The sequence below is a fragment of the Sus scrofa genome, chromosome 1, assembly GCF_054392235.1.
Source record: "Sus scrofa isolate SSC_HxYL_T2T_F1_AM1 chromosome 1, Sscrofa_HxYL_maternal_Yorkshire_Landrace_v2.0, whole genome shotgun sequence".
NCBI lineage: Eukaryota > Metazoa > Chordata > Mammalia > Artiodactyla > Suidae > Sus > Sus scrofa.
This window is the reverse complement of record NC_139383.1, coordinates 151,518,083-151,545,502: the sequence shown is the minus strand read 5'-3', so window position 1 is coordinate 151,545,502 and position 27,420 is coordinate 151,518,083. Positions and strand designations below refer to the sequence as shown.

The window sequence follows — 27,420 nt, the reverse complement described above, 5'->3', positions numbered from 1 at the left end:
ATGGCGTCAGCGGCTGTGGGAGGCCCGGGTAGGGAAGGACCGCGCGGGCAGGGGCGGGGACGGTCTTGCATGTGGCCTCTCCTCTGGGAGGCGTGGCTCCCCGTGGGGGTCTGGGGAAGGCAGCCGCCAGGTCCCTGGGCCGCGGCGCTGACCGCACCTTGGGGGGGGTCCTTTGGGAGGCCACGGGTCGGAGTCCTTCCCGGTGCACGGTCTCCCTCTCCCTGGAGGGTGCGATGCCGAGCCCTTGGACGCCCTGGAGGGGGTGGTCTGCCCGGCAGAGCGAGCCACCCGCGCCGCGTGGAGCGCTTCGCCCAGGTCGCGGCGCGGGGGCCTGGGCAGAGCGGGGAGGTCGGCGGCCAGGGACGTCTCTCAGCTGGCAGTGCCTGGGAGGCTGCTCGGGGCGGGTGTCCGGGTCCTGCGGCGGGCGGCTTGATGGCGAGCGGAGACGGGAGGCCTGGGCTTGGGCAGCGGTGGCGGTGTCCTGGCCCCGACGGTGACGGAGGGCTTTGATGAGGCCCGGCGGCCGCGTGCTTGCCAGGAAGGCCCGGGGCTTGAGGCCCCGGAAGGCCTGGCCCGTTCAGGAGTCCCGGCTGTTTGGGGGAATGTCCCACGCCCTGTGGGGATTTGAGCCGTGTCTCCCGGCCGACTTGGGTGTCCCGGTTGGTGTGTGGTCGGGCCTGGGACGGGCGTGGTGCGGGCGGGAACCGCCGGGTAGCGACCACGTCTCGTCAGGGGGTTCGTGCCTGCTGCTGGGCACGGGAACGGCTCCGGGGGGGTCTTACGGGCGCTGAGGGGATTCCGCATCATGGAGAGGTCAAGGGGAGTTGGTGGCCGTCACCCTTCGTCAGGGCAGGGTGGCATCAGTGCTCCCGTGCTGGGGTTCCTGGAGAGCCGGCTGGCACGGACAGACTCTTGTGAGGGCAAGTGGCTGATCGTGCGTCGGATGGGTCCAGCAAAGGAGAGAAAGCTTCGGTGCGCGCGCGCTCGCCAGGGAAAGGGTGACAGCGGGTGGGACCGAGAGGGAGAGAGAGAGAGGGAGAGAACAAAGGAAGAGAGAGGGTTTCCGCAGGGGCGGTGAGTCCTGGCGGAAGTCCTGAGGCAGAGGAGGTGCCAGGGGTTTGGGTTTCCCGGTCGTGTCGGGGGTGTGGCGCAGGTTGCCCCAGTGGGCCTGAATGTGCCTCCATGGGGCACCTTGTTGCCGTGTTGGGGGGCGGGGAGCCGGCCTTGGGGATCCATCTTTCGGGCCCTGGGACGTGGGAGAAGAATGCCGGGGCCTCTCTCTGTGCCCCTGGCACGCCTCTGTGCAGGCCGGGCCTGCACCCCCCCCCACGCCCGTCCCCCAGGCAGGGTCCGTGTGGCTGCAGACACCCAGAGAGAGGGGAGGCTGGGGAGGCTGGGGAGCCGTGGCAGCCCGATGCAGTGCGGGTCTCCAGGTGGAGGGGCCCTGGTCCCCTGGCGCCAGCGTGGCCCTTCCTCCTTGTGGAAACCCTTGTGGTGTGTGTGCTCTCTCGCCCTGACCCAGGAGAGCAGCATGGCGGACCCCTGATCTTGTGGCGTGCCACCGAGCGAGGCCGAGGACCTCCCGCAGACCAGTGGGCGTGGCGTCCTTGTCGCGGCTCTGTGGAGACCTGGCGATGGTGAGCGGCCCCTGTCCTCAGTGGTGGAGAACTCGCCCTTGGGGCGCTCGTCTGTCCGGAGCCCCGGGCCAGCCCCGCTTCTCGCGGGCTTTGGCCCCGGCAGGCCAGCTCCGGGGGCGTGAGGGGGAGCGTCCCGTCCTGCCCAGTGGCTCGTCTGTCTGGGCACGCCCCCAAACGCTGCCGTGATGGAGCGGGTTGGATGTCCAGGTGCGGAGGCCGTGAATTTGCCTTGTGGCGGCGGAGCCCGTGCTCGGATCGATGATGACTCCCTCTAAAGCATTCCTTGGAAATCTGAACAAAATGAGTGAGAACTCACTACCGTCTCCTGATCGAAACTGAGGTCCGGCACGTGGCGGCCACCGGGGGCTCGGGGGTAGATGGGCCCTTGGCCTTGGGGCCTCTGGGTGTCAGCAGCCACTCGGGTGAGGTCTGGGGAAGGCGGCCACCTGCCGGGGCCAGGAAGCATGGGGCCCGTGGCCCGGCGCTGGCCTCGGGGGAGAGGCCGCGTGCCCGAGCGTGCTGGAGATCCCGGGCGGCCTCCCGCCGGCCTTGGGGGGTTTCGCAAGCCGTCGCGGGGGCCGAAATTTGGGCCCGGCCCGCGAGGCAAGTGTGCGGCCCTAGGGCCCCAGGGGGCGTCCTGGCCCAGGCCCGGCGCCCTTCTCAGGATGCTGTGGGGAGACGGGATCCCGGCAGGGTAGTGTTCTCTTTCTGCTCTGGGGACCCCTGAGGGCCACCTGCTGCAGGGGGTCTGTGGTAGCGGGGGCCCTTGGATCAGGGCTGTCCCCCATGGGAGGGGGGGAGCCTGGGAACCCCTGAGGGCGCTCCCCTGGGACGTCCAGGGATGTTGGGGCGGAGGCTGGGGCTGGGTGGCGAGAAGGGGGCAGCTGAAGTGGTGAGCGACAGGCGGGCAGAGGGAGCCTGCCGGGGACGTGGGTGGACAGGCCCACGTCTGGATGGGCGAGGGGCTCTGGAGGAGGTGCCCTGGCCTCAAGTGGGATGGCGTCAGCGGCTGTGGGAGGCCCGGGTAGGGAAGGACCGCGCGGGCAGGGGCGGGGACGGTCTTGCATGTGGCCTCTCCTCTGGGAGGCGTGGCTCCCCGTGGGGGTCTGGGGAAGGCAGCCGCCAGGTCCCTGGGCCGCGGCGCTGACCGCACCTTGGGGGGGGTCCTTTGGGAGGCCACGGGTCGGAGTCCTTCCCGGTGCACGGTCTCCCTCTCCCTGGAGGGTGCGATGCCGAGCCCTTGGACGCCCTGGAGGGGGTGGTCTGCCCGGCAGAGCGAGCCACCCGCGCCGCGTGGAGCGCTTCGCCCAGGTCGCGGCGCGGGGGCCTGGGCAGAGCGGGGAGGTCGGCGGCCAGGGACGTCTCTCAGCTGGCAGTGCCTGGGAGGCTGCTCGGGGCGGGTGTCCGGGTCCTGCGGCGGGCGGCTTGATGGCGAGCGGAGACGGGAGGCCTGGGCTTGGGCAGCGGTGGCGGTGTCCTGGCCCCGACGGTGACGGAGGGCTTTGATGAGGCCCGGCGGCCGCGTGCTTGCCAGGAAGGCCCGGGGCTTGAGGCCCCGGAAGGCCTGGCCCGTTCAGGAGTCCCGGCTGTTTGGGGGAATGTCCCACGCCCTGTGGGGATTTGAGCCGTGTCTCCCGGCCGACTTGGGTGTCCCGGTTGGTGTGTGGTCGGGCCTGGGACGGGCGTGGTGCGGGCGGGAACCGCCGGGTAGCGACCACGTCTCGTCAGGGGGTTCGTGCCTGCTGCTGGGCACGGGAACGGCTCCGGGGGGGTCTTACGGGCGCTGAGGGGATTCCGCATCATGGAGAGGTCAAGGGGAGTTGGTGGCCGTCACCCTTCGTCAGGGCAGGGTGGCATCAGTGCTCCCGTGCTGGGGTTCCTGGAGAGCCGGCTGGCACGGACAGACTCTTGTGAGGGCAAGTGGCTGATCGTGCGTCGGATGGGTCCAGCAAAGGAGAGAAAGCTTCGGTGCGCGCGCGCTCGCCAGGGAAAGGGTGACAGCGGGTGGGACCGAGAGGGAGAGAGAGAGAGGGAGAGAACAAAGGAAGAGAGAGGGTTTCCGCAGGGGCGGTGAGTCCTGGCGGAAGTCCTGAGGCAGAGGAGGTGCCAGGGGTTTGGGTTTCCCGGTCGTGTCGGGGGTGTGGCGCAGGTTGCCCCAGTGGGCCTGAATGTGCCTCCATGGGGCACCTTGTTGCCGTGTTGGGGGGCGGGGAGCCGGCCTTGGGGATCCATCTTTCGGGCCCTGGGACGTGGGAGAAGAATGCCGGGGCCTCTCTCTGTGCCCCTGGCACGCCTCTGTGCAGGCCGGGCCTGCACCCCCCCCCACGCCCGTCCCCCAGGCAGGGTCCGTGTGGCTGCAGACACCCAGAGAGAGGGGAGGCTGGGGAGGCTGGGGAGCCGTGGCAGCCCGATGCAGTGCGGGTCTCCAGGTGGAGGGGCCCTGGTCCCCTGGCGCCAGCGTGGCCCTTCCTCCTTGTGGAAACCCTTGTGGTGTGTGTGCTCTCTCGCCCTGACCCAGGAGAGCAGCATGGCGGACCCCTGATCTTGTGGCGTGCCACCGAGCGAGGCCGAGGACCTCCCGCAGACCAGTGGGCGTGGCGTCCTTGTCGCGGCTCTGTGGAGACCTGGCGATGGTGAGCGGCCCCTGTCCTCAGTGGTGGAGAACTCGCCCTTGGGGCGCTCGTCTGTCCGGAGCCCCGGGCCACCCCCGCTTCTCGCGGGCTTTGGCCCCGGCAGGCCAGCTCCGGGGGCGTGAGGGGGAGCGTCCCGTCCTGCCCAGTGGCTCGTCTGTCTGGGCACGCCCCCAAACGCTGCCGTGATGGAGCGGGTTGGATGTCCAGGTGCGGAGGCCGTGAATTTGCCTTGTGGCGGCGGAGCCCGTGCTCGGATCGATGATGACTCCCTCTAAAGCATTCCTTGGAAATCTGAACAAAATGAGTGAGAACTCACTACCGTCTCCTGATCGAAACTGAGGTCCGGCACGTGGCGGCCACCGGGGGCTCGGGGGTAGATGGGCCCTTGGCCTTGGGGCCTCTGGGTGTCAGCAGCCACTCGGGTGAGGTCTGGGGAAGGCGGCCACCTGCCGGGGCCAGGAAGCATGGGGCCCGTGGCCCGGCGCTGGCCTCGGGGGAGAGGCCGCGTGCCCGAGCGTGCTGGAGATCCCGGGCGGCCTCCCGCCGGCCTTGGGGGGTTTCGCAAGCCGTCGCGGGGGCCGAAATTTGGGCCCGGCCCGCGAGGCAAGTGTGCGGCCCTAGGGCCCCAGGGGGCGTCCTGGCCCAGGCCCGGCGCCCTTCTCAGGATGCTGTGGGGAGACGGGATCCCGGCAGGGTAGTGTTCTCTTTCTGCTCTGGGGACCCCTGAGGGCCACCTGCTGCAGGGGGTCTGTGGTAGCGGGGGCCCTTGGATCAGGGCTGTCCCCCATGGGAGGGGGGGAGCCTGGGAACCCCTGAGGGCGCTCCCCTGGGACGTCCAGGGATGTTGGGGCGGAGGCTGGGGCTGGGTGGCGAGAAGGGGGCAGCTGAAGTGGTGAGCGACAGGCGGGCAGAGGGAGCCTGCCGGGGACGTGGGTGGACAGGCCCACGTCTGGATGGGCGAGGGGCTCTGGAGGAGGTGCCCTGGCCTCAAGTGGGATGGCGTCAGCGGCTGTGGGAGGCCCGGGTAGGGAAGGACCGCGCGGGCAGGGGCGGGGACGGTCTTGCATGTGGCCTCTCCTCTGGGAGGCGTGGCTCCCCGTGGGGGTCTGGGGAAGGCAGCCGCCAGGTCCCTGGGCCGCGGCGCTGACCGCACCTTGGGGGGGGTCCTTTGGGAGGCCACGGGTCGGAGTCCTTCCCGGTGCACGGTCTCCCTCTCCCTGGAGGGTGCGATGCCGAGCCCTTGGACGCCCTGGAGGGGGTGGTCTGCCCGGCAGAGCGAGCCACCCGCGCCGCATGGAGCGCTTCGCCCAGGTCGCGGCGCGGGGGCCTGGGCAGAGCGGGGAGGTCGGCGGCCAGGGACGTCTCTCAGCTGGCAGTGCCTGGGAGGCTGCTCGGGGCGGGTGTCCGGGTCCTGCGGCGGGCGGCTTGATGGCGAGCGGAGACGGGAGGCCTGGGCTTGGGCAGCGGTGGCGGTGTCCTGGCCCCGACGGTGACGGAGGGCTTTGATGAGGCCCGGCGGCCGCGTGCTTGCCAGGAAGGCCCGGGGCTTGAGGCCCCGGAAGGCCTGGCCCGTTCAGGAGTCCCGGCTGTTTGGGGGAATGTCCCACGCCCTGTGGGGATTTGAGCCGTGTCTCCCGGCCGACTTGGGTGTCCCGGTTGGTGTGTGGTCGGGCCTGGGACGGGCGTGGTGCGGGCGGGAACCGCCGGGTAGCGACCACGTCTCGTCAGGGGGTTCGTGCCTGCTGCTGGGCACGGGAACGGCTCCGGGGGGGTCTTACGGGCGCTGAGGGGATTCTGCATCATGGAGAGGTCAAGGGGAGTTGGTGGCCGTCACCCTTCGTCAGGGCAGGGTGGCATCAGTGCTCCCGTGCTGGGGTTCCTGGAGAGCCGGCTGGCACGGACAGACTCTTGTGAGGGCAAGTGGCTGATCGTGCGTCGGATGGGACCAGCAAAGGAGAGAAAGCTTCGGTGCGCGCGCGCTCGCCAGGGAAAGGGTGACAGCGGGTGGGACCGAGAGGGAGAGAGAGAGAGGGAGAGAACAAAGGAAGAGAGAGGGTTTCCGCAGGGGCGGTGAGTCCTGGCGGAAGTCCTGAGGCAGAGGAGGTGCCAGGGGTTTGGGTTTCCCGGTCGTGTCGGGGGTGTGGCGCAGGTTGCCCCAGTGGGCCTGAATGTGCCTCCATGGGGCACCTTGTTGCCGTGTTGGGGGGCGGGGAGCCGGCCTTGGGGATCCATCTTTCGGGCCCTGGGACGTGGGAGAAGAATGCCGGGGCCTCTCTCTGTGCCCCTGGCACGCCTCTGTGCAGGCCGGGCCTGCACCCCCCCCCACGCCCGTCCCCCAGGCAGGGTCCGTGTGGCTGCAGACACCCAGAGAGAGGGGAGGCTGGGGAGGCTGGGGAGCCGTGGCAGCCCGATGCAGTGCGGGTCTCCAGGTGGAGGGGCCCTGGTCCCCTGGCGCCAGCGTGGCCCTTCCTCCTTGTGGAAACCCTTGTGGTGTGTGTGCTCTCTCGCCCTGACCCAGGAGAGCAGCATGGCGGACCCCTGATCTTGTGGCGTGCCACCGAGCGAGGCCGAGGACCTCCCGCAGACCAGTGGGCGTGGCGTCCTTGTCGCGGCTCTGTGGAGACCTGGCGATGGTGAGCGGCCCCTGTCCTCAGTGGTGGAGAACTCGCCCTTGGGGCGCTCGTCTGTCCGGAGCCCCGGGCCAGCCCCGCTTCTCGCGGGCTTTGGCCCCGGCAGGCCAGCTCCGGGGGCGTGAGGGGGAGCGTCCCGTCCTGCCCAGTGGCTCGTCTGTCTGGGCACGCCCCCAAACGCTGCCGTGATGGAGCGGGTTGGATGTCCAGGTGCGGAGGCCGTGAATTTGCCTTGTGGCGGCGGAGCCCGTGCTCGGATCGATGATGACTCCCTCTAAAGCATTCCTTGGAAATCTGAACAAAATGAGTGAGAACTCACTACCGTCTCCTGATCGAAACTGAGGTCCGGCACGTGGCGGCCACCGGGGGCTCGGGGGTAGATGGGCCCTTGGCCTTGGGGCCTCTGGGTGTCAGCAGCCACTCGGGTGAGGTCTGGGGAAGGCGGCCACCTGCCGGGGCCAGGAAGCATGGGGCCCGTGGCCCGGCGCTGGCCTCGGGGGAGAGGCCGCGTGCCCGAGCGTGCTGGAGATCCCGGGCGGCCTCCCGCCGGCCTTGGGGGGTTTCGCAAGCCGTCGCGGGGGCCGAAATTTGGGCCCGGCCCGCGAGGCAAGTGTGCGGCCCTAGGGCCCCAGGGGGCGTCCTGGCCCAGGCCCGGCGCCCTTCTCAGGATGCTGTGGGGAGACGGGATCCCGGCAGGGTAGTGTTCTCTTTCTGCTCTGGGGACCCCTGAGGGCCACCTGCTGCAGGGGGTCTGTGGTAGCGGGGGCCCTTGGATCAGGGCTGTCCCCCATGGGAGGGGGGGAGCCTGGGAACCCCTGAGGGCGCTCCCCTGGGACGTCCAGGGATGTTGGGGCGGAGGCTGGGGCTGGGTGGCGAGAAGGGGGCAGCTGAAGTGGTGAGCGACAGGCGGGCAGAGGGAGCCTGCCGGGGACGTGGGTGGACAGGCCCACGTCTGGATGGGCGAGGGGCTCTGGAGGAGGTGCCCTGGCCTCAAGTGGGATGGCGTCAGCGGCTGTGGGAGGCCCGGGTAGGGAAGGACCGCGCGGGCAGGGGCGGGGACGGTCTTGCATGTGGCCTCTCCTCTGGGAGGCGGGCTCCCCGTGGGGGTCTGGGGAAGGCAGCCGCCAGGTCCCTGGGCCGCGGCGCTGTCCGCACCTTGGGGGGGTCCTTTGGGAGGCCACGGGTCGGAGTCCTTCCCGGTGCACGGTCTCCCTCTCCCTGGAGGGTGCGATGCCGAGCCCTTGGACGCCCTGGAGGGGGTGGTCTGCCCGGCAGAGCGAGCCACCCGCGCCGCGTGGAGCGCTTCGCCCAGGTCGCCGCGCGGGGGCCTGGGCAGAGCGGGGAGGTCGGCGGCCAGGGACGTCTCTCAGCTGGCAGTGCCTGGGAGGCTGCTCGGGGCGGGTGTCCGGGTCCTGCGGCGGGCGGCTTGATGGCGAGCGGAGACGGGAGGCCTGGGCTTGGGCAGCGGTGGCGGTGTCCTGGCCCCGCCGGTGACGGAGGGCTTTGATGAGGCCCGGCGGCCGCGTGCTTGCCAGGAAGGCCCGGGGCTTGAGGCCCCGGAAGGCCTGGCCCGTTCAGGAGTCCCGGCTGTTTGGGGGAATGTCCCACGCCCTGTGGGGATTTGAGCCGTGTCTCCCGGCCGACTTGGGTGTCCCGGTTGGTGTGTGGTCGGGCCTGGGACGGGCGTGGTGCGGGCGGGAACCGCCGGGTAGCGACCACGTCTCGTCAGGGGGTTCGTGCCTGCTGCTGGGCACGGGAACGGCTCCGGGGGATCTTACGGGCGCTGAGGGGATTCCGCATCATGGAGAGGTCAAGGGGAGTTGGTGGCCGTCACCCTTCGTCAGGGCAGGGTAGCCTCAGTGCTCCCGTGCTGGGGTTCCTGGAGAGCCGGCTGGCACGGACAGACTCTTGTGAGGGCAAGTGGCTGATCGTGCGTCGGATGGGTCCAGCAAAGGAGAGAAAGCTTCGGTGCGCGCGCGCTCGCCAGGGAAAGGGTGACAGCGGGTGGGACCGAGAGGGAGAGAGAGAGAGGGAGAGAACAAAGGAAGAGAGAGGGTTTCCGCAGGGGCGGTGAGTCCTGGCGGAAGTCCTGAGGCAGAGGAGGTGCCAGGGGTTTGGGTTTCCCGGTCGTGTCGGGGGTGTGGCACAGGTTGCCCCAGTGGGCCTGAATGTGCCTCCATGGGGCACCTTGTTGCCGTGTTGGGGGGCGGGGAGCCGGCCTTGGGGATGCATCTTTCGGGCCCTGGGACGTGGGAGAAGAATGCCGGGGCCTCTCTCTGTGCCCCTGGCACGCCTCTGTGCAGGCCGGGCCTGCACCCCCCCCCAGGCAGGGTCCGTGTGGCTGCAGACACCCAGAGAGAGGGGAGGCTGGGGAGGCTGGGGAGCCATGGCAGCCCGATGCAGTGCGGGTCTCCAGGTGGAGGGGCCCTGGTCCCCTGGCGCCAGCGTGGCCCTTCCTCCTTGTGGAAACCCTTGTGGTGTGTGTGCTCTCTCGCCCTGACCCAGGAGAGCAGCATGGCGGACCCCTGATCTTGTGGCGTGCCACCGAGCGAGGCCGAGGACCTCCCGCAGACCAGTGGGCGTGGCGTCCCTGTTGCGGCTCTGTGGAGACCTGGCGATGGTGAGCGGCCCCTGTCCTCAGTGGTGGAGAACTCGCCCTTGGGGCGCTCGTCTGTCCGGAGCCCCGGGCCAGCCCCGCTTCTCGCGGGCTTTGGCCCCGGCAGGCCAGCTCCGGGGGCGTGAGGGGGAGCGTCCCGTCCTGCCCAGTGGCTCGTCTGTCTGGGCACGCCCCCAAACGCTGCCGTGATGGAGCGGGTTGGATGTCCAGGTGCGGAGGCCGTGAATTTGCCTTGTGGCGGCGGAGCCCGTGCTCGGATCGATGATGACTCCCTCTAAAGCATTCCTTGGAAATCTGAACAAAATGAGTGAGAACTCACTACCGTCTCCTCATCGAAACTGAGGTCCGGCACGTGGCGGCCACCGGGGGCTCGGGGGTAGATGGGCCCTTGGCCTTGGGGCCTCTGGGTGTCAGCAGCCACTCGGGTGAGGTCTGGGGAAGGCGGCCGCCTGCCGGGCCCAGGAAGCATGGGGCCCGTGGCCCGGCGCTGGCCTCGGGGGAGAGGCCGCGTGCCCGAGCGTGCTGGAGATCCCGGGCGGCCTCCCGCCGGCCTTGGGGGGTTTCGCAAGCCGTCGCGGGGGCCGAAATTTGGGCCCAGCCCGCGAGGCAAGTGTGCGGCCCTAGGGCCCCAGGGGGCGTCCTGGCCCAGGCCGGGCGCCCTTCTCAGGATGCTGTGGGGAGACGGGATCCCGGCAGGGTAGTGTTCTCTTTCTGCTCTGGGGACCCCTGAGGGCCACCTGCTGCAGGGGGTCTGTGGTAGCGGGGGCCCTTGGATCAGGGCCGTCCCCCATGGGAGGGGGGGAGCCTGGGAACCCCTGAGGGCGCTCCCCTGGGACGTCCAGGGATGTTGGGGCGGAGGCTGGGGCTGGGTGGCGAGAAGGGGGCAGCTGAAGTGGTGAGCGACAGGCGGGCAGTGGGAGCCTGCCGGGGACGTGGGTGGACAGGCCCACGTCTGGATGGGCGAGGGGCTCTGGAGGAGGTGCCCTGGCCTCAAGTGGGATGGCGTCAGCGGCTGTGGGAGGCCCGGGTAGGGAAGGACCGCGCGGGCAGGGGCGGGGACGGTCTTGCATGTGGCCTCTCCTCTGGGAGGCGTGGCTCCCCGTGGGGGTCTGGGGAAGGCAGCCGCCAGGTCCCTGGGCCGCGGCGCTGACCGCACCTTGGGGGGGGTCCTTTGGGAGGCCACGGGTCGGAGTCCTTCCCGGTGCACGGTCTCCCTCTCCCTGGAGGGTGCGATGCCGAGCCCTTGGACGCCCTGGAGGGGGTGGTCTGCCCGGCAGAGCGAGCCACCCGCGCCGCGTGGAGCGCTTCGCCCAGGTCGCCGCGCGGGGGCCTGGGCAGAGCGGGGAGGTCGGCGGCCAGGGACGTCTCTCAGCTGGCAGTGCCTGGGAGGCTGCTCGGGGCGGGTGTCCGGGTCCTGCGGCGGGCGGCTGGATGGCGAGCGGAGACGGGAGGCCTGGGCTTGGGCAGCGGTGGCGGTGTCCTGGCCCCGACGATGACGGAGGGCTTTGATGAGGCCCGACGGCCGCGTGCTTGCCAGGAAGGCCCGGGGCTTGAGGCCCCGGAAGGCCTGGCCCGTTCAGGAGTCCCGGCTGTTTGGGGGAATGTCCCACGCCCTGTGGGGATTTGAGCCGTGTCTCCCGGCCGACTTGGGTGTCCCGGTTGGTGTGTGGTCGGGCCTGGGACGGGCGTGGTGCGGGCGGGAACCGCCGGGTAGCGACCACGTCTCGTCAGGGGGTTCGTGCCTGCTGCTGGGCACGGGAACGGCTCCGGGGGGGTCTTACGGGCGCTGAGGGGATTCCGCATCATGGAGAGGTCAAGGGGAGTTGGTGGCCGTCACCCTTCGTCAGGGCAGGGTAGCCTCAGTGCTCCCGTGCTGGGGTTCCTGGAGAGCCGGCTGGCACGGACAGACTCTTGTGAGGGCAAGTGGCTGATCGTGCGTCGGATGGGTCCAGCAAAGGAGAGAAAGCTTCGGTGCGCGCGCGCTCGCCAGGGAAAGGGTGACAGCGGGTGGGACCGAGAGGGAGAGAGAGAGAGGGAGAGAACAAAGGAAGAGAGAGGGTTTCTGCAGGGGCGGTGAGTCCTGGCGGAAGTCCTGAGGCAGAGGAGGTGCCAGGGGTTTGGGTTTCCCGGTCGTGTCGGGGGTGTGGCGCAGGTTGCCCCAGTGGGCCTGAATGTGCCTCCATGGGGCACCTTGTTGCCGTGTTGGGGGGCGGGGAGCCGGCCTTGGGGATCCATCTTTCGGGCCCTGGGACGTGGGAGAAGAATGCCGGGGCCTCTCTCTGTGCCCCTGGCACGCCTCTGTGCAGGCCGGGCCTGCACCCCCCCCCAGGCAGGGTCCGTGTGGCTGCAGACACCCAGAGAGAGGGGAGGCTGGGGAGGCTGGGGAGCCATGGCAGCCCGATGCAGTGCGGGTCTCCAGGTGGAGGGGCCCTGGTCCCCTGGCGCCAGCGTGGCCCTTCCTCCTTGTGGAAACCCTTGTGGTGTGTGTGCTCTCTCGCCCTGACCCAGGAGAGCAGCATGGCGGACCCCTGATCTTGTGGCGTGCCACCGAGCGAGGCCGAGGACCTCCCGCAGCCCAATGGGCGTGGCGTCCTTGTCGCGGCTCTGTGGAGACCTGGCGATGGTGAGCGGCCCCTGTCCTCAGTGGTGGAGAACTCGCCCTTGGGGCGCTCGTCTGTCCGGAGCCCCGGGCCAGCCCCGCTTCTCGCGGGCTTTGGCCCCGGCAGGCCAGCTCCGGGGGCGTGAGGGGGAGCGTCCCGTCCTGCCCAGTGGCTCGTCTGTCTGGGCACGCCCCCAAACGCTGCCGTGATGGAGCGGGTTGGATGTCCAGGTGCGGAGGCCGTGAATTTGCCTTGTGGCGGCGGAGCCCGTGCTCGGATCGATGATGACTCCCTCTAAAGCATTCCTTGGAAATCTGAACAAAATGAGTGAGAACTCACTACCGTCTCCTCATCGAAACTGAGGTCCGGCACGTGGCGGCCACCGGGGGCTCGGGGGTAGATGGGCCCTTGGCCTTGGGGCCTCTGGGTGTCAGCAGCCACTCGGGTGAGGTCTGGGGAAGGCGGCCGCCTGCCGGGCCCAGGAAGCATGGGGCCCGTGGCCCGGCGCTGGCCTCGGGGGAGAGGCCGCGTGCCCGAGCGTGCTGGAGATCCCGGGCGGCCTCCCGCCGGCCTTGGGGGGTTTCGCAAGCCGTCGCGGGGGCCGAAATTTGGGCCCGGCCCGCGAGGCAAGTGTGCGGCCCTAGGGCCCCAGGGGGCGTCCTGGCCCAGGCCGGGCGCCCTTCTCAGGATGCTGTGGGGAGACGGGATCCCGGCAGGGTAGTGTTCTCTTTCTGCTCTGGGGACCCCTGAGGGCCACCTGCTGCAGGGGGTCTGTGGTAGCGGGGGCCCTTGGATCAGGGCCGTCCCCCATGGGAGGGGGGGAGCCTGGGAACCCCTGAGGGCGCTCCCCTGGGACGTCCAGGGATGTTGGGGCGGAGGCTGGGGCTGGGTGGCGAGAAGGGGGCAGCTGAAGTGGTGAGCGACAGGCGGGCAGTGGGAGCCTGCCGGGGACGTGGGTGGACAGGCCCACGTCTGGATGGGCGAGGGGCTCTGGAGGAGGTGCCCTGGCCTCAAGTGGGATGGCGTCAGCGGCTGTGGGAGGCCCGGGTAGGGAAGGACCGCGCGGGCAGGGGCGGGGACGGTCTTGCATGTGGCCTCTCCTCTGGGAGGCGTGGCTCCCCGTGGGGGTCTGGGGAAGGCAGCCGCCAGGTCCCTGGGCCGCGGCGCTGACCGCACCTTGGGGGGGGTCCTTTGGGAGGCCACGGGTCGGAGTCCTTCCCGGTGCACGGTCTCCCTCTCCCTGGAGGGTGCGATGCCGAGCCCTTGGACGCCCTGGAGGGGGTGGTCTGCCCGGCAGAGCGAGCCACCCGCGCCGCGTGGAGCGCTTCGCCCAGGTCGCCGCGCGGGGGCCTGGGCAGAGCGGGGAGGTCGGCGGCCAGGGACGTCTCTCAGCTGGCAGTGCCTGGGAGGCTGCTCGGGGCGGGTGTCCGGGTCCTGCGGCGGGCGGCTGGATGGCGAGCGGAGACGGGAGGCCTGGGCTTGGGCAGCGGTGGCGGTGTCCTGGCCCCGACGGTGACGGAGGGCTTTGATGAGGCCCGGCGGCCGCGTGCTTGCCAGGAAGGCCCGGGGCTTGAGGCCCCGGAAGGCCTGGCCCGTTCAGGAGTCCCGGCTGTTTGGGGGAATGTCCCACGCCCTGTGGGGATTTGAGCCGTGTCTCCCGGCCGACTTGGGTGTCCCGGTTGGTGTGTGGTCGGGCCTGGGACGGGCGTGGTGCGGGCGGGAACCGCCGGGTAGCGACCACGTCTCGTCAGGGGGTTCGTGCCTGCTGCTGGGCATGGGAACGGCTCCGGGGGGGTCTTACGGGCGCTGAGGAGATTCCGCATCATGGAGAGGTCAAGGGGAGTTGGTGGCCGTCACCCTTCGTCAGGGCAGGGTAGCCTCAGTGCTCCCGTGCTGGGGTTCCTGGAGAGCCGGCTGGCACGGACAGACTCTTGTGAGGGCAAGTGGCTGATCGTGCGTCGGATGGGTCCAGCAAAGGAGAGAAAGCTTCGGTGCGCGCGCGCTCGCCAGGGAAAGGGTGACAGCGGGTGGGACCGAGAGGGAGAGAGAGAGAGGGAGAGAACAAAGGAAGAGAGAGGGTTTCCGCAGGGGCGGTGAGTCCTGGCGGAAGTCCTGAGGCAGAGGAGGTGCCAGGGGTTTGGGTTTCCCGGTCGTGTCGGGGGTGTGGCGCAGGTTGCCCCAGTGGGCCTGAATGTGCCTCCATGGGGCACCTTGTTGCCGTGTTGGGGGGCGGGGAGCCGGCCTTGGGGATCCATCTTTCGGGCCCTGGGACGTGGGAGAAGAATGCCGGGGCCTCTCTCTGTGCCCCTGGCACGCCTCTGTGCAGGCCGGGCCTGCACCCCCCCCCAGGCAGGGTCCGTGTGGCTGCAGACACCCAGAGAGAGGGGAGGCTGGGGAGGCTGGGGAGCCATGGCAGCCCGATGCAGTGCGGGTCTCCAGGTGGAGGGGCCCTGGTCCCCTGGCGCCAGCGTGGCCCTTCCTCCTTGTGGAAACCCTTGTGGTGTGTGTGCTCTCTCGCCCTGACCCAGGAGAGCAGCATGGCGGACCCCTGATCTTGTGGCGTGCCACCGAGCGAGGCCGAGGACCTCCCGCAGCCCAATGGGCGTGGCGTCCTTGTCGCGGCTCTGTGGAGACCTGGCGATGGTGAGCGGCCCCTGTCCTCAGTGGTGGAGAACTCGCCCTTGGGGCGCTCGTCTGTCCGGAGCCCCGGGCCAGCCCCGCTTCTCGCGGGCTTTGGCCCCGGCAGGCCAGCTCCGGGGGCGTGAGGGGGAGCGTCCCGTCCTGCCCAGTGGCTCGTCTGTCTGGGCACGCCCCCAAACGCTGCCGTGATGGAGCGGGTTGGATGTCCAGGTGCGGAGGCCGTGAATTTGCCTTGTGGCGGCGGAGCCCGTGCTCGGATCGATGATGACTCCCTCTAAAGCATTCCTTGGAAATCTGAACAAAATGAGTGAGAACTCACTACCGTCTCCTCATCGAAACTGAGGTCCGGCACGTGGCGGCCACCGGGGGCTCGGGGGTAGATGGGCCCTTGGCCTTGGGGCCTCTGGGTGTCAGCAGCCACTCGGGTGAGGTCTGGGGAAGGCGGCCGCCTGCCGGGCCCAGGAAGCATGGGGCCCGTGGCCCGGCGCTGGCCTCGGGGGAGAGGCCGCGTGCCCGAGCGTGCTGGAGATCCCGGGCGGCCTCCCGCCGGCCTTGGGGGGTTTCGCAAGCCGTCGCGGGGGCCGAAATTTGGGCCCGGCCCGCGAGGCAAGTGTGCGGCCCTAGGGCCCCAGGGGGCGTCCTGGCCCAGGCCGGGCGCCCTTCTCAGGATGCTGTGGGGAGACGGGATCCCGGCAGGGTAGTGTTCTCTTTCTGCTCTGGGGACCCCTGAGGGCCACCTGCTGCAGGGGGTCTGTGGTAGCGGGGGCCCTTGGATCAGGGCCGTCCCCCATGGGAGGGGGGGAGCCTGGGAACCCCTGAGGGCGCTCCCCTGGGACGTCCAGGGATGTTGGGGCGGAGGCTGGGGCTGGGTGGCGAGAAGGGGGCAGCTGAAGTGGTGAGCGACAGGCGGGCAGTGGGAGCCTGCCGGGGACGTGGGTGGACAGGCCCACGTCTGGATGGGCGAGGGGCTCTGGAGGAGGTGCCCTGGCCTCAAGTGGGATGGCGTCAGCGGCTGTGGGAGGCCCGGGTAGGGAAGGACCGCGCGGGCAGGGGCGGGGACGGTCTTGCATGTGGCCTCTCCTCTGGGAGGCGTGGCTCCCCGTGGGGGTCTGGGGAAGGCAGCCGCCAGGTCCCTGGGCCGCGGCGCTGACCGCACCTTGGGGGGGGTCCTTTGGGAGGCCACGGGTCGGAGTCCTTCCCGGTGCACGGTCTCCCTCTCCCTGGAGGGTGCGATGCCGAGCCCTTGGACGCCCTGGAGGGGGTGGTCTGCCCGGCAGAGCGAGCCACCCGCGCCGCGTGGAGCGCTTCGCCCAGGTCGCCGCGCGGGGGCCTGGGCAGAGCGGGGAGGTCGGCGGCCAGGGACGTCTCTCAGCTGGCAGTGCCTGGGAGGCTGCTCGGGGCGGGTGTCCGGGTCCTGCGGCGGGCGGCTGGATGGCGAGCGGAGACGGGAGGCCTGGGCTTGGGCAGCGGTGGCGGTGTCCTGGCCCCGACGGTGACGGAGGGCTTTGATGAGGCCCGGCGGCCGCGTGCTTGCCAGGAAGGCCCGGGGCTTGAGGCCCCGGAAGGCCTGGCCCGTTCAGGAGTCCCGGCTGTTTGGGGGAATGTCCCACGCCCTGTGGGGATTTGAGCCGTGTCTCCCGGCCGACTTGGGTGTCCCGGTTGGTGTGTGGTCGGGCCTGGGACGGGCGTGGTGCGGGCGGGAACCGCCGGGTAGCGACCACGTCTCGTCAGGGGGTTCGTGCCTGCTGCTGGGCATGGGAACGGCTCCGGGGGGGTCTTACGGGCGCTGAGGAGATTCCGCATCATGGAGAGGTCAAGGGGAGTTGGTGGCCGTCACCCTTCGTCAGGGCAGGGTAGCATCAGTGCGCCCGTGCTGGGGTTCCTGGAGAGCCGGCTGGCACGGACAGACTCTTGTGAGGGCAAGTGGCTGATCGTGCGTCGGATGGGTCCAGCAAAGGAGAGAAAGCTTCGGTGCGCGCGCGCTCGCCAGGGAAAGGGTGACAGCGGGTGGGACCGAGAGGGAGAGAGAGAGAGGGAGAGAACAAAGGAAGAGAGAGGGTTTCCGCAGGGGCGGTGAGTCCTGGCGGAAGTCCTGAGGCAGAGGAGGTGCCAGGGGTTTGGGTTTCCCGGTCGTGTCGGGGGTGTGGCGCAGGTTGCCCCAGTGGGCCTGAATGTGCCTCCATGGGGCACCTTGTTGCCGTGTTGGGGGGCGGGGAGCCGGCCTTGGGGATCCATCTTTCGGGCCCTGGGACGTGGGAGAAGAATGCCGGGGCCTCTCTCTGTGCCCCTGGCACGCCTCTGTGCAGGCCGGGCCTGCACCCCCCCCCAGGCAGGGTCCGTGTGGCTGCAGACACCCAGAGAGAGGGGAGGCTGGGGAGGCTGGGGAGCCATGGCAGCCCGATGCAGTGCGGGTCTCCAGGTGGAGGGGCCCTGGTCCCCTGGCGCCAGCGTGGCCCTTCCTCCTTGTGGAAACCCTTGTGGTGTGTGTGCTCTCTCGCCCTGACCCAGGAGAGCAGCATGGCGGACCCCTGATCTTGTGGCGTGCCACCGAGCGAGGCCGAGGACCTCCCGCAGCCCAATGGGCGTGGCGTCCTTGTCGCGGCTCTGTGGAGACCTGGCGATGGTGAGCGGCCCCTGTCCTCAGTGGTGGAGAACTCGCCCTTGGGGCGCTCGTCTGTCCGGAGCCCCGGGCCAGCCCCGCTTCTCGCGGGCTTTGGCCCCGGCAGGCCAGCTCCGGGGGCGTGAGGGGGAGCGTCCCGTCCTGCCCAGTGGCTCGTCTGTCTGGGCACGCCCCCAAACGCTGCCGTGATGGAGCGGGTTGGATGTCCAGGTGCGGAGGCCGTGAATTTGCCTTGTGGCGGCGGAGCCCGTGCTCGGATCGATGATGACTCCCTCTAAAGCATTCCTTGGAAATCTGAACAAAATGAGTGAGAACTCACTACCGTCTCCTCATCGAAACTGAGGTCCGGCACGTGGCGGCCACCGGGGGCTCGGGGGTAGATGGGCCCTTGGCCTTGGGGCCTCTGGGTGTCAGCAGCCACTCGGGTGAGGTCTGGGGAAGGCGGCCGCCTGCCGGGCCCAGGAAGCATGGGGCCCGTGGCCCGGCGCTGGCCTCGGGGGAGAGGCCGCGTGCCCGAGCGTGCTGGAGATCCCGGGCGGCCTCCCGCCGGCCTTGGGGGGTTTCGCAAGCCGTCGCGGGGGCCGAAATTTGGGCCCGGCCCGCGAGGCAAGTGTGCGGCCCTAGGGCCCCAGGGGGCGTCCTGGCCCAGGCCGGGCGCCCTTCTCAGGATGCTGTGGGGAGACGGGATCCCGGCAGGGTAGTGTTCTCTTTCTGCTCTGGGGACCCCTGAGGGCCACCTGCTGCAGGGGGTCTGTGGTAGCGGGGGCCCTTGGATCAGGGCCGTCCCCCATGGGAGGGGGGGAGCCTGGGAACCCCTGAGGGCGCTCCCCTGGGACGTCCAGGGATGTTGGGGCGGAGGCTGGGGCTGGGTGGCGAGAAGGGGGCAGCTGAAGTGGTGAGCGACAGGCGGGCAGTGGGAGCCTGCCGGGGACGTGGGTGGACAGGCCCACGTCTGGATGGGCGAGGGGCTCTGGAGGAGGTGCCCTGGCCTCAAGTGGGATGGCGTCAGCGGCTGTGGGAGGCCCGGGTAGGGAAGGACCGCGCGGGCAGGGGCGGGGACGGTCTTGCATGTGGCCTCTCCTCTGGGAGGCGTGGCTCCCCGTGGGGGTCTGGGGAAGGCAGCCGCCAGGTCCCTGGGCCGCGGCGCTGACCGCACCTTGGGGGGGGTCCTTTGGGAGGCCACGGGTCGGAGTCCTTCCCGGTGCACGGTCTCCCTCTCCCTGGAGGGTGCGATGCCGAGCCCTTGGACGCCCTGGAGGGGGTGGTCTGCCCGGCAGAGCGAGCCACCCGCGCCGCGTGGAGCGCTTCGCCCAGGTCGCCGCGCGGGGGCCTGGGCAGAGCGGGGAGGTCGGCGGCCAGGGACGTCTCTCAGCTGGCAGTGCCTGGGAGGCTGCTCGGGGCGGGTGTCCGGGTCCTGCGGCGGGCGGCTGGATGGCGAGCGGAGACGGGAGGCCTGGGCTTGGGCAGCGGTGGCGGTGTCCTGGCCCCGACGGTGACGGAGGGCTTTGATGAGGCCCGGCGGCCGCGTGCTTGCCAGGAAGGCCCGGGGCTTGAGGCCCCGGAAGGCCTGGCCCGTTCAGGAGTCCCGGCTGTTTGGGGGAATGTCCCACGCCCTGTGGGGATTTGAGCCGTGTCTCCCGGCCGACTTGGGTGTCCCGGTTGGTGTGTGGTCGGGCCTGGGACGGGCGTGGTGCGGGCGGGAACCGCCGGGTAGCGACCACGTCTCGTCAGGGGGTTCGTGCCTGCTGCTGGGCATGGGAACGGCTCCGGGGGGGTCTTACGGGCGCTGAGGAGATTCCGCATCATGGAGAGGTCAAGGGGAGTTGGTGGCCGTCACCCTTCGTCAGGGCAGGGTAGCCTCAGTGCTCCCGTGCTGGGGTTCCTGGAGAGCCGGCTGGCACGGACAGACTCTTGTGAGGGCAAGTGGCTGATCGTGCGTCGGATGGGTCCAGCAAAGGAGAGAAAGCTTCGGTGCGCGCGCGCTCGCCAGGGAAAGGGTGACAGCGGGTGGGACCGAGAGGGAGAGAGAGAGAGGGAGAGAACAAAGGAAGAGAGAGGGTTTCCGCAGGGGCGGTGAGTCCTGGCGGAAGTCCTGAGGCAGAGGAGGTGCCAGGGGTTTGGGTTTCCCGGTCGTGTCGGGGGTGTGGCGCAGGTTGCCCCAGTGGGCCTGAATGTGCCTCCATGGGGCACCTTGTTGCCGTGTTGGGGGGCGGGGAGCCGGCCTTGGGGATCCATCTTTCGGGCCCTGGGACGTGGGAGAAGAATGCCGGGGCCTCTCTCTGTGCCCCTGGCACGCCTCTGTGCAGGCCGGGCCTGCACCCCCCCCCAGGCAGGGTCCGTGTGGCTGCAGACACCCAGAGAGAGGGGAGGCTGGGGAGGCTGGGGAGCCATGGCAGCCCGATGCAGTGCGGGTCTCCAGGTGGAGGGGCCCTGGTCCCCTGGCGCCAGCGTGGCCCTTCCTCCTTGTGGAAACCCTTGTGGTGTGTGTGCTCTCTCGCCCTGACCCAGGAGAGCAGCATGGCGGACCCCTGATCTTGTGGCGTGCCACCGAGCGAGGCCGAGGACCTCCCGCAGCCCAATGGGCGTGGCGTCCTTGTCGCGGCTCTGTGGAGACCTGGCGATGGTGAGCGGCCCCTGTCCTCAGTGGTGGAGAACTCGCCCTTGGGGCGCTCGTCTGTCCGGAGCCCCGGGCCAGCCCCGCTTCTCGCGGGCTTTGGCCCCGGCAGGCCAGCTCCGGGGGCGTGAGGGGGAGCGTCCCGTCCTGCCCAGTGGCTCGTCTGTCTGGGCACGCCCCCAAACGCTGCCGTGATGGAGCGGGTTGGATGTCCAGGTGCGGAGGCCGTGAATTTGCCTTGTGGCGGCGGAGCCCGTGCTCGGATCGATGATGACTCCCTCTAAAGCATTCCTTGGAAATCTGAACAAAATGAGTGAGAACTCACTACCGTCTCCTCATCGAAACTGAGGTCCGGCACGTGGCGGCCACCGGGGGCTCGGGGGTAGATGGGCCCTTGGCCTTGGGGCCTCTGGGTGTCAGCAGCCACTCGGGTGAGGTCTGGGGAAGGCGGCCGCCTGCCGGGCCCAGGAAGCATGGGGCCCGTGGCCCGGCGCTGGCCTCGGGGGAGAGGCCGCGTGCCCGAGCGTGCTGGAGATCCCGGGCGGCCTCCCGCCGGCCTTGGGGGGTTTCGCAAGCCGTCGCGGGGGCCGAAATTTGGGCCCGGCCCGCGAGGCAAGTGTGCGGCCCTAGGGCCCCAGGGGGCGTCCTGGCCCAGGCCGGGCGCCCTTCTCAGGATGCTGTGGGGAGACGGGATCCCGGCAGGGTAGTGTTCTCTTTCTGCTCTGGGGACCCCTGAGGGCCACCTGCTGCAGGGGGTCTGTGGTAGCGGGGGCCCTTGGATCAGGGCCGTCCCCCATGGGAGGGGGGGAGCCTGGGAACCCCTGAGGGCGCTCCCCTGGGACGTCCAGGGATGTTGGGGCGGAGGCTGGGGCTGGGTGGCGAGAAGGGGGCAGCTGAAGTGGTGAGCGACAGGCGGGCAGTGGGAGCCTGCCGGGGACGTGGGTGGACAGGCCCACGTCTGGATGGGCGAGGGGCTCTGGAGGAGGTGCCCTGGCCTCAAGTGGGATGGCGTCAGCGGCTGTGGGAGGCCCGGGTAGGGAAGGACCGCGCGGGCAGGGGCGGGGACGGTCTTGCATGTGGCCTCTCCTCTGGGAGGCGTGGCTCCCCGTGGGGGTCTGGGGAAGGCAGCCGCCAGGTCCCTGGGCCGCGGCGCTGACCGCACCTTGGGGGGGGTCCTTTGGGAGGCCACGGGTCGGAGTCCTTCCCGGTGCACGGTCTCCCTCTCCCTGGAGGGTGCGATGCCGAGCCCTTGGACGCCCTGGAGGGGGTGGTCTGCCCGGCAGAGCGAGCCACCCGCGCCGCGTGGAGCGCTTCGCCCAGGTCGCCGCGCGGGGGCCTGGGCAGAGCGGGGAGGTCGGCGGCCAGGGACGTCTCTCAGCTGGCAGTGCCTGGGAGGCTGCTCGGGGCGGGTGTCCGGGTCCTGCGGCGGGCGGCTGGATGGCGAGCGGAGACGGGAGGCCTGGGCTTGGGCAGCGGTGGCGGTGTCCTGGCCCCGACGGTGACGGAGGGCTTTGATGAGGCCCGGCGGCCGCGTGCTTGCCAGGAAGGCCCGGGGCTTGAGGCCCCGGAAGGCCTGGCCCGTTCAGGAGTCCCGGCTGTTTGGGGGAATGTCCCACGCCCTGTGGGGATTTGAGCCGTGTCTCCCGGCCGACTTGGGTGTCCCGGTTGGTGTGTGGTCGGGCCTGGGACGGGCGTGGTGCGGGCGGGAACCGCCGGGTAGCGACCACGTCTCGTCAGGGGGTTCGTGCCTGCTGCTGGGCATGGGAACGGCTCCGGGGGGGTCTTACGGGCGCTGAGGAGATTCCGCATCATGGAGAGGTCAAGGGGAGTTGGTGGCCGTCACCCTTCGTCAGGGCAGGGTAGCCTCAGTGCTCCCGTGCTGGGGTTCCTGGAGAGCCGGCTGGCACGGACAGACTCTTGTGAGGGCAAGTGGCTGATCGTGCGTCGGATGGGTCCAGCAAAGGAGAGAAAGCTTCGGTGCGCGCGCGCTCGCCAGGGAAAGGGTGACAGCGGGTGGGACCGAGAGGGAGAGAGAGAGAGGGAGAGAACAAAGGAAGAGAGAGGGTTTCCGCAGGGGCGGTGAGTCCTGGCGGAAGTCCTGAGGCAGAGGAGGTGCCAGGGGTTTGGGTTTCCCGGTCGTGTCGGGGGTGTGGCGCAGGTTGCCCCAGTGGGCCTGAATGTGCCTCCATGGGGCACCTTGTTGCCGTGTTGGGGGGCGGGGAGCCGGCCTTGGGGATCCATCTTTCGGGCCCTGGGACGTGGGAGAAGAATGCCGGGGCCTCTCTCTATGCCCCTGGCACGCCTCTGTGCAGGCCGGGCCTGCACCCCCCCCCAGGCAGGGTCCGTGTGGCTGCAGACACCCAGAGAGAGGGGAGGCTGGGGAGGCTGGGGAGCCGTGGCAGCCCGATGCAGTGCGGGTCTCCAGGTGGAGGGGCCCTGGTCCCCTGGCGCCAGCGTGGCCCTTCCTCCTTGTGGAAACCCTTGTGGTGTGTGTGCTCTCTCGCCCTGACCCAGGAGAGCAGCATGGCGGACCCCTGATCTTGTGGCGTGCCACCGCGCGAGGCCGAGGAGCTCCCGCAGACCAGTGGGCGTGGCGTCCTTGTCGCGGCTCTGTGGAGACCTGGCGATGGTGAGCGGCCCCTGTCCTCAGTGGTGGAGAACTCGCCCTTGGGGCGCTCGTCTGTCCGGAGCCCCGGGCCACCCCCGCTTCTCGCGGGCTTTGGCCCCGGCAGGCCAGCTCCGGGGGCGTGAGGGGGAGCGTCCCGTCCTGCCCAGTGGCTCGTCTGTCTGGGCACGCCCCCAAACGCTGCCGTGATGGAGCGGGTGGGATGTCCAGGTGCGGAGGCCGTGAATTTGCCTTGCGGCGGCGGAGCCCGTGCTCGCATCGATGATGACTCCCTCTAAAGCATTCCTTGGAAATCTGAACAAAATGAGTGAGAACTCACTACCGTCTCCTCATCGAAACTGAGGTCCGGCACGTGGCGGCCACCGGGGGCTCGGGGGTAGATGGGCCCTTGGCCTTGGGGCCTCTGTGTGTCAGCAGCCACTCGGGTGAGGTCTGGGGAAGGCGGCCGCCTGCCGGGCCCAGGAAGCATGGGGCCCGTCGCCCGGCGCTGGCCTCGGGGGCGAGGCCGCGTGCCCGAGCGTGCTGGAGATCCCGGGCGGCCTCCCGCCGGCCTTGGGGGGTTTCGCAAGCCGTCGCGGGGGCCGAAATTTGGGCCCGGCCCGCGAGGCAAGTGTGCGGCCCTAGGGCCCCAGGGGGCGTCCTGGCCCAGGCCGGGCGCCCTTCTCAGGATGCTGTGGGGAGACGGGATCCCGGCAGGGTAGTGTTCTCTTTCTGCTCTGGGGACCCCTGAGGGCCACCTGCTGCAGGGGGTCTGTGGTAGCGGGGGCCCTTGGATCAGGGCCGTCCCCCATGGGAGGGGGGGAGCCTGGGAACCCCTGAGGGCGCTCCCCTGGGACGTCCAGGGATGTTGGGGCGGAGGCTGGGGCTGGGTGGCGAGAAGGGGGCAGCTGAAGTGGTGAGCGACAGGCGGGCAGTGGGAGCCTGCCAGGGACGTGGGTGGACAGGCCCACGTCTGGATGGGCGAGGGGCTCTGGAGGAGGTGCCCTGGCCTCAAGTGGGATGGCGTCAGCGGCTGTGGGAGGCCCGGGTAGGGAAGGACCGCGCGGGCAGGGGCGGGGACGGTCTTGCATGTGGCCTCTCCTCTGGGAGGCGTGGCTCCCCGTGGGGGTCTGGGGAAGGCAGCCGCCAGGTCCCTGGGCCGCGGCGCTGACCGCACCTTGGGGGGGGTCCTTTGGGAGGCCACGGGTCGGAGTCCTTCCCGGTGCACGGTCTCCCTCTCCCTGGAGGGTGCGATGCCGAGCCCTTGGACGCCCTGGAGGGGGTGGTCTGCCCGGCAGAGCGAGCCACCCGCGCCGCGTGGAGCGCTTCGCCCAGGTCGCCGCGCGGGGGCCTGGGCAGAGCGGGGAGGTCGGCGGCCAGGGACGTCTCTCAGCTGGCAGTGCCTGGGAGGCTGCTCGGGGCGGGTGTCCGGGTCCTGCGGCGGGCGGCTGGATGGCGAGCGGAGACGGGAGGCCTGGGCTTGGGCAGCGGTGGCGGTGTCCTGGCCCCGACGGTGACGGAGGGCTTTGATGAGGCCCGGCGGCCGCGTGCTTGCCAGGAAGGCCCGGGGCTTGAGGCCCCGGAAGGCCTGGCCCGTTCAGGAGTCCCGGCTGTTTGGGGGAATGTCCCACGCCCTGTGGGGATTTGAGCCGTGTCTCCCGGCCGACTTGGGTGTCCCGGTTGGTGTGTGGTCGGGCCTGGGACGGGCGTGGTGCGGGCGGGAACCGCCGGGTAGCGACCACGTCTCGTCAGGGGGTTCGTGCCTGCTGCTGGGCATGGGAACGGCTCCGGGGGGGTCTTACGGGCGCTGAGGAGATTCCGCATCATGGAGAGGTCAAGGGGAGTTGGTGGCCGTCACCCTTCGTCAGGGCAGGGTAGCCTCAGTGCTCCCGTGCTGGGGTTCCTGGAGAGCCGGCTGGCACGGACAGACTCTTGTGAGGGCAAGTGGCTGATCGTGCGTCGGATGGGTCCAGCAAAGGAGAGAAAGCTTCGGTGCGCGCGCGCTCGCCAGGGAAAGGGTGACAGCGGGTGGGACCGAGAGGGAGAGAGAGAGAGGGAGAGAACAAAGGAAGAGAGAGGGTTTCCGCAGGGGCGGTGAGTCCTGGCGGAAGTCCTGAGGCAGAGGAGGTGCCAGGGGTTTGGGTTTCCCGGTCGTGTCGGGGGTGTGGCGCAGGTTGCCCCAGTGGGCCTGAATGTGCCTCCATGGGGCACCTTGTTGCCGTGTTGGGGGGCGGGGAGCCGGCCTTGGGGATCCATCTTTCGGGCCCTGGGACGTGGGAGAAGAATGCCGGGGCCTCTCTCTATGCCCCTGGCACGCCTCTGTGCAGGCCGGGCCTGCACCCCCCCCCAGGCAGGGTCCGTGTGGCTGCAGACACCCAGAGAGAGGGGAGGCTGGGGAGGCTGGGGAGCCGTGGCAGCCCGATGCAGTGCGGGTCTCCAGGTGGAGGGGCCCTGGTCCCCTGGCGCCAGCGTGGCCCTTCCTCCTTGTGGAAACCCTTGTGGTGTGTGTGCTCTCTCGCCCTGACCCAGGAGAGCAGCATGGCGGACCCCTGATCTTGTGGCGTGCCACCGCGCGAGGCCGAGGAGCTCCCGCAGACCAGTGGGCGTGGCGTCCTTGTCGCGGCTCTGTGGAGACCTGGCGATGGTGAGCGGCCCCTGTCCTCAGTGGTGGAGAACTCGCCCTTGGGGCGCTCGTCTGTCCGGAGCCCCGGGCCACCCCCGCTTCTCGCGGGCTTTGGCCCCGGCAGGCCAGCTCCGGGGGCGTGAGGGGGAGCGTCCCGTCCTGCCCAGTGGCTCGTCTGTCTGGGCACGCCCCCAAACGCTGCCGTGATGGAGCGGGTGGGATGTCCAGGTGCGGAGGCCGTGAATTTGCCTTGCGGCGGCGGAGCCCGTGCTCGCATCGATGATGACTCCCTCTAAAGCATTCCTTGGAAATCTGAACAAAATGAGTGAGAACTCACTACCGTCTCCTCATCGAAACTGAGGTCCGGCACGTGGCGGCCACCGGGGGCTCGGGGGTAGATGGGCCCTTGGCCTTGGGGCCTCTGTGTGTCAGCAGCCACTCGGGTGAGGTCTGGGGAAGGCGGCCGCCTGCCGGGCCCAGGAAGCATGGGGCCCGTCGCCCGGCGCTGGCCTCGGGGGCGAGGCCGCGTTCCCGAGCGTGCTGGAGATCCCGGGCGGCCTCCCGCCGGCCTTGGGGGGTTTCGCAAGCCGTCGCGGGGGCCGAAATTTGGGCCCGGCCCGCGAGGCAAGTGTGCGGCCCTAGGGCCCCAGGGGGCGTCCTGGCCCAGGCCGGGCGCCCTTCTCAGGATGCTGTGGGGAGACGGGATCCCGGCAGGGTAGTGTTCTCTTTCTGCTCTGGGGACCCCTGAGGGCCACCTGCTGCAGGGGGTCTGTGGTAGCGGGGGCCCTTGGATCAGGGCCGTCCCCCATGGGAGGGGGGGAGCCTGGGAACCCCTGAGGGCGCTCCCCTGGGACGTCCAGGGATGTTGGGGCGGAGGCTGGGGCTGGGTGGCGAGAAGGGGGCAGCTGAAGTGGTGAGCGACAGGCGGGCAGTGGGAGCCTGCCAGGGACGTGGGTGGACAGGCCCACGTCTGGATGGGCGAGGGGCTCTGGAGGAGGTGCCCTGGCCTCAAGTGGGATGGCGTCAGCGGCTGTGGGAGGCCCGGGTAGGGAAGGACCGCGCGGGCAGGGGCGGGGACGGTCTTGCATGTGGCCTCTCCTCTGGGAGGCGTGGCTCCCCGTGGGGGTCTGGGGAAGGCAGCCGCCAGGTCCCTGGGCCGCGGCGCTGACCGCCCCTTGGGGGGGGTCCTTTGGGAGGCCACGGGTCGGAGTCCTTCCCGGTGCACGGTCTCCCTCTCCCTGGAGGGTCCGATGCCGAGCCCTTGGACGCCCTGGAGGGGGTGGTCTGCCCGGCAGAGTGAGCCACCCGCGCCGCGTGGAGCGCTTCGCCCAGGTCGCCGCGCGGGGGCCTAGGCAGAGCGGGGAGGTCGGCGGCCAGGGACGTCTCTCAGCTGGCAGTGCCTGGGAGGCTGCTCGGGACGGGTGTCCGGGTCCTGCGGCGGGCGGCTGGATGGCGAGCGGAGACGGGAGGCCTGGGCTTGGGCAGCGGTGGCGGTGTCCTGGCCCCGACGGTGACGGAGGGCTTTGATGAGGCCCGGCGGCCGCGTGCTTGCCAGGAAGGCCCGGGGCTTGAGGCCCTGGAAGGCCTGGCCCGTTCAGGAGTCCCGGCTGTTTGGGGGAATGTCCCACGCCCTGTGGGGATTTGAGCCATGTCTCCCGGCCGACTTGGGTGTCCCGGTTGGTGTGTGGTCGGGCCTGGGACGGGCGTGGTGCGGGCGGGAACCGCCGGGTAGCGACCACGTCTCGTCAGGGGGTTCGTGCCTGCTGCTGGGCACGGGAACGGCTCCGGGGGGGTCTTACGGGCGCTGAGGGGATTCCGCATCATGGAGAGGTCAAGGGGAGTTGGTGGCCGTCACCCTTCGTCAGGGCAGGGTAGCCTCAGTGCTCCCGTGCTGGGGTTCCTGGAGAGCCGGCTGGCACGGACAGACTCTTGTGAGGGCAAGTGGCTGATCGTGCGTCGGATGGGTCCAGCAAAGGAGAGAAAGCTTCGGTGCGCGCGCGCTCGCCAGGGAAAGGGTGACAGCGGGTGGGACCGAGAGGGAGAGAGAGAGAGGGAGAGAACAAAGGAAGAGAGAGGGTTTCCGCAGGGGCGGTGAGTCCTGGCGGAAGTCCTGAGGCAGAGGAGGTGCCAGGGGTTTGGGTTTCCCGGTCGTGTCGGGGGTGTGGCGCAGGTTGCCCCAGTGGGCCTGAATGTGCCTCCGT

General features: G+C 70.4%; 10 non-coding genes across 10 annotated transcripts; all 10 read left to right on the top strand.

Moving 5' to 3' along the window:
- The first annotated feature begins 1,889 nt into the window (after window positions 1–1,889).
- On the top strand, window positions 1,890–1,981 carry LOC146406495 (small nucleolar RNA SNORD116). The gene has a single exon (XR_014833321.1). It is a non-coding gene; the product is annotated as a small nucleolar RNA SNORD116 (small nucleolar RNA).
- Window positions 1,982–4,522: 2,541 nt separating this feature from the next.
- On the top strand, window positions 4,523–4,614 carry LOC146406494 (small nucleolar RNA SNORD116). Its single transcript, XR_014833302.1, has one exon. It is a non-coding gene; the product is annotated as a small nucleolar RNA SNORD116 (small nucleolar RNA).
- A 2,541-nt stretch (window positions 4,615–7,155) lies between these two features.
- LOC146406493 (small nucleolar RNA SNORD116) lies at window positions 7,156–7,247 on the top strand. The gene has a single exon (XR_014833298.1). It is a non-coding gene; the product is annotated as a small nucleolar RNA SNORD116 (small nucleolar RNA).
- A 2,525-nt stretch (window positions 7,248–9,772) lies between these two features.
- On the top strand, window positions 9,773–9,864 carry LOC146406492 (small nucleolar RNA SNORD116). The gene has a single exon (XR_014833030.1). It is a non-coding gene; the product is annotated as a small nucleolar RNA SNORD116 (small nucleolar RNA).
- Window positions 9,865–12,392: 2,528 nt separating this feature from the next.
- Window positions 12,393–12,484, top strand: LOC146406491 (small nucleolar RNA SNORD116). The gene has a single exon (XR_014833024.1). It is a non-coding gene; the product is annotated as a small nucleolar RNA SNORD116 (small nucleolar RNA).
- Window positions 12,485–15,012: 2,528 nt separating this feature from the next.
- On the top strand, window positions 15,013–15,104 carry LOC146406490 (small nucleolar RNA SNORD116). The gene has a single exon (XR_014833018.1). It is a non-coding gene; the product is annotated as a small nucleolar RNA SNORD116 (small nucleolar RNA).
- Window positions 15,105–17,632: 2,528 nt separating this feature from the next.
- On the top strand, window positions 17,633–17,724 carry LOC146406489 (small nucleolar RNA SNORD116). The gene has a single exon (XR_014833016.1). It is a non-coding gene; the product is annotated as a small nucleolar RNA SNORD116 (small nucleolar RNA).
- A 2,528-nt stretch (window positions 17,725–20,252) lies between these two features.
- Window positions 20,253–20,344, top strand: LOC146406488 (small nucleolar RNA SNORD116). The gene has a single exon (XR_014833015.1). It is a non-coding gene; the product is annotated as a small nucleolar RNA SNORD116 (small nucleolar RNA).
- A 2,528-nt stretch (window positions 20,345–22,872) lies between these two features.
- LOC146406487 (small nucleolar RNA SNORD116) lies at window positions 22,873–22,964 on the top strand. Its single transcript, XR_014834431.1, has one exon. It is a non-coding gene; the product is annotated as a small nucleolar RNA SNORD116 (small nucleolar RNA).
- Window positions 22,965–25,492: 2,528 nt separating this feature from the next.
- On the top strand, window positions 25,493–25,584 carry LOC146406486 (small nucleolar RNA SNORD116). The gene has a single exon (XR_014834417.1). It is a non-coding gene; the product is annotated as a small nucleolar RNA SNORD116 (small nucleolar RNA).
- Window positions 25,585–27,420: the final 1,836 nt, after the last annotated feature.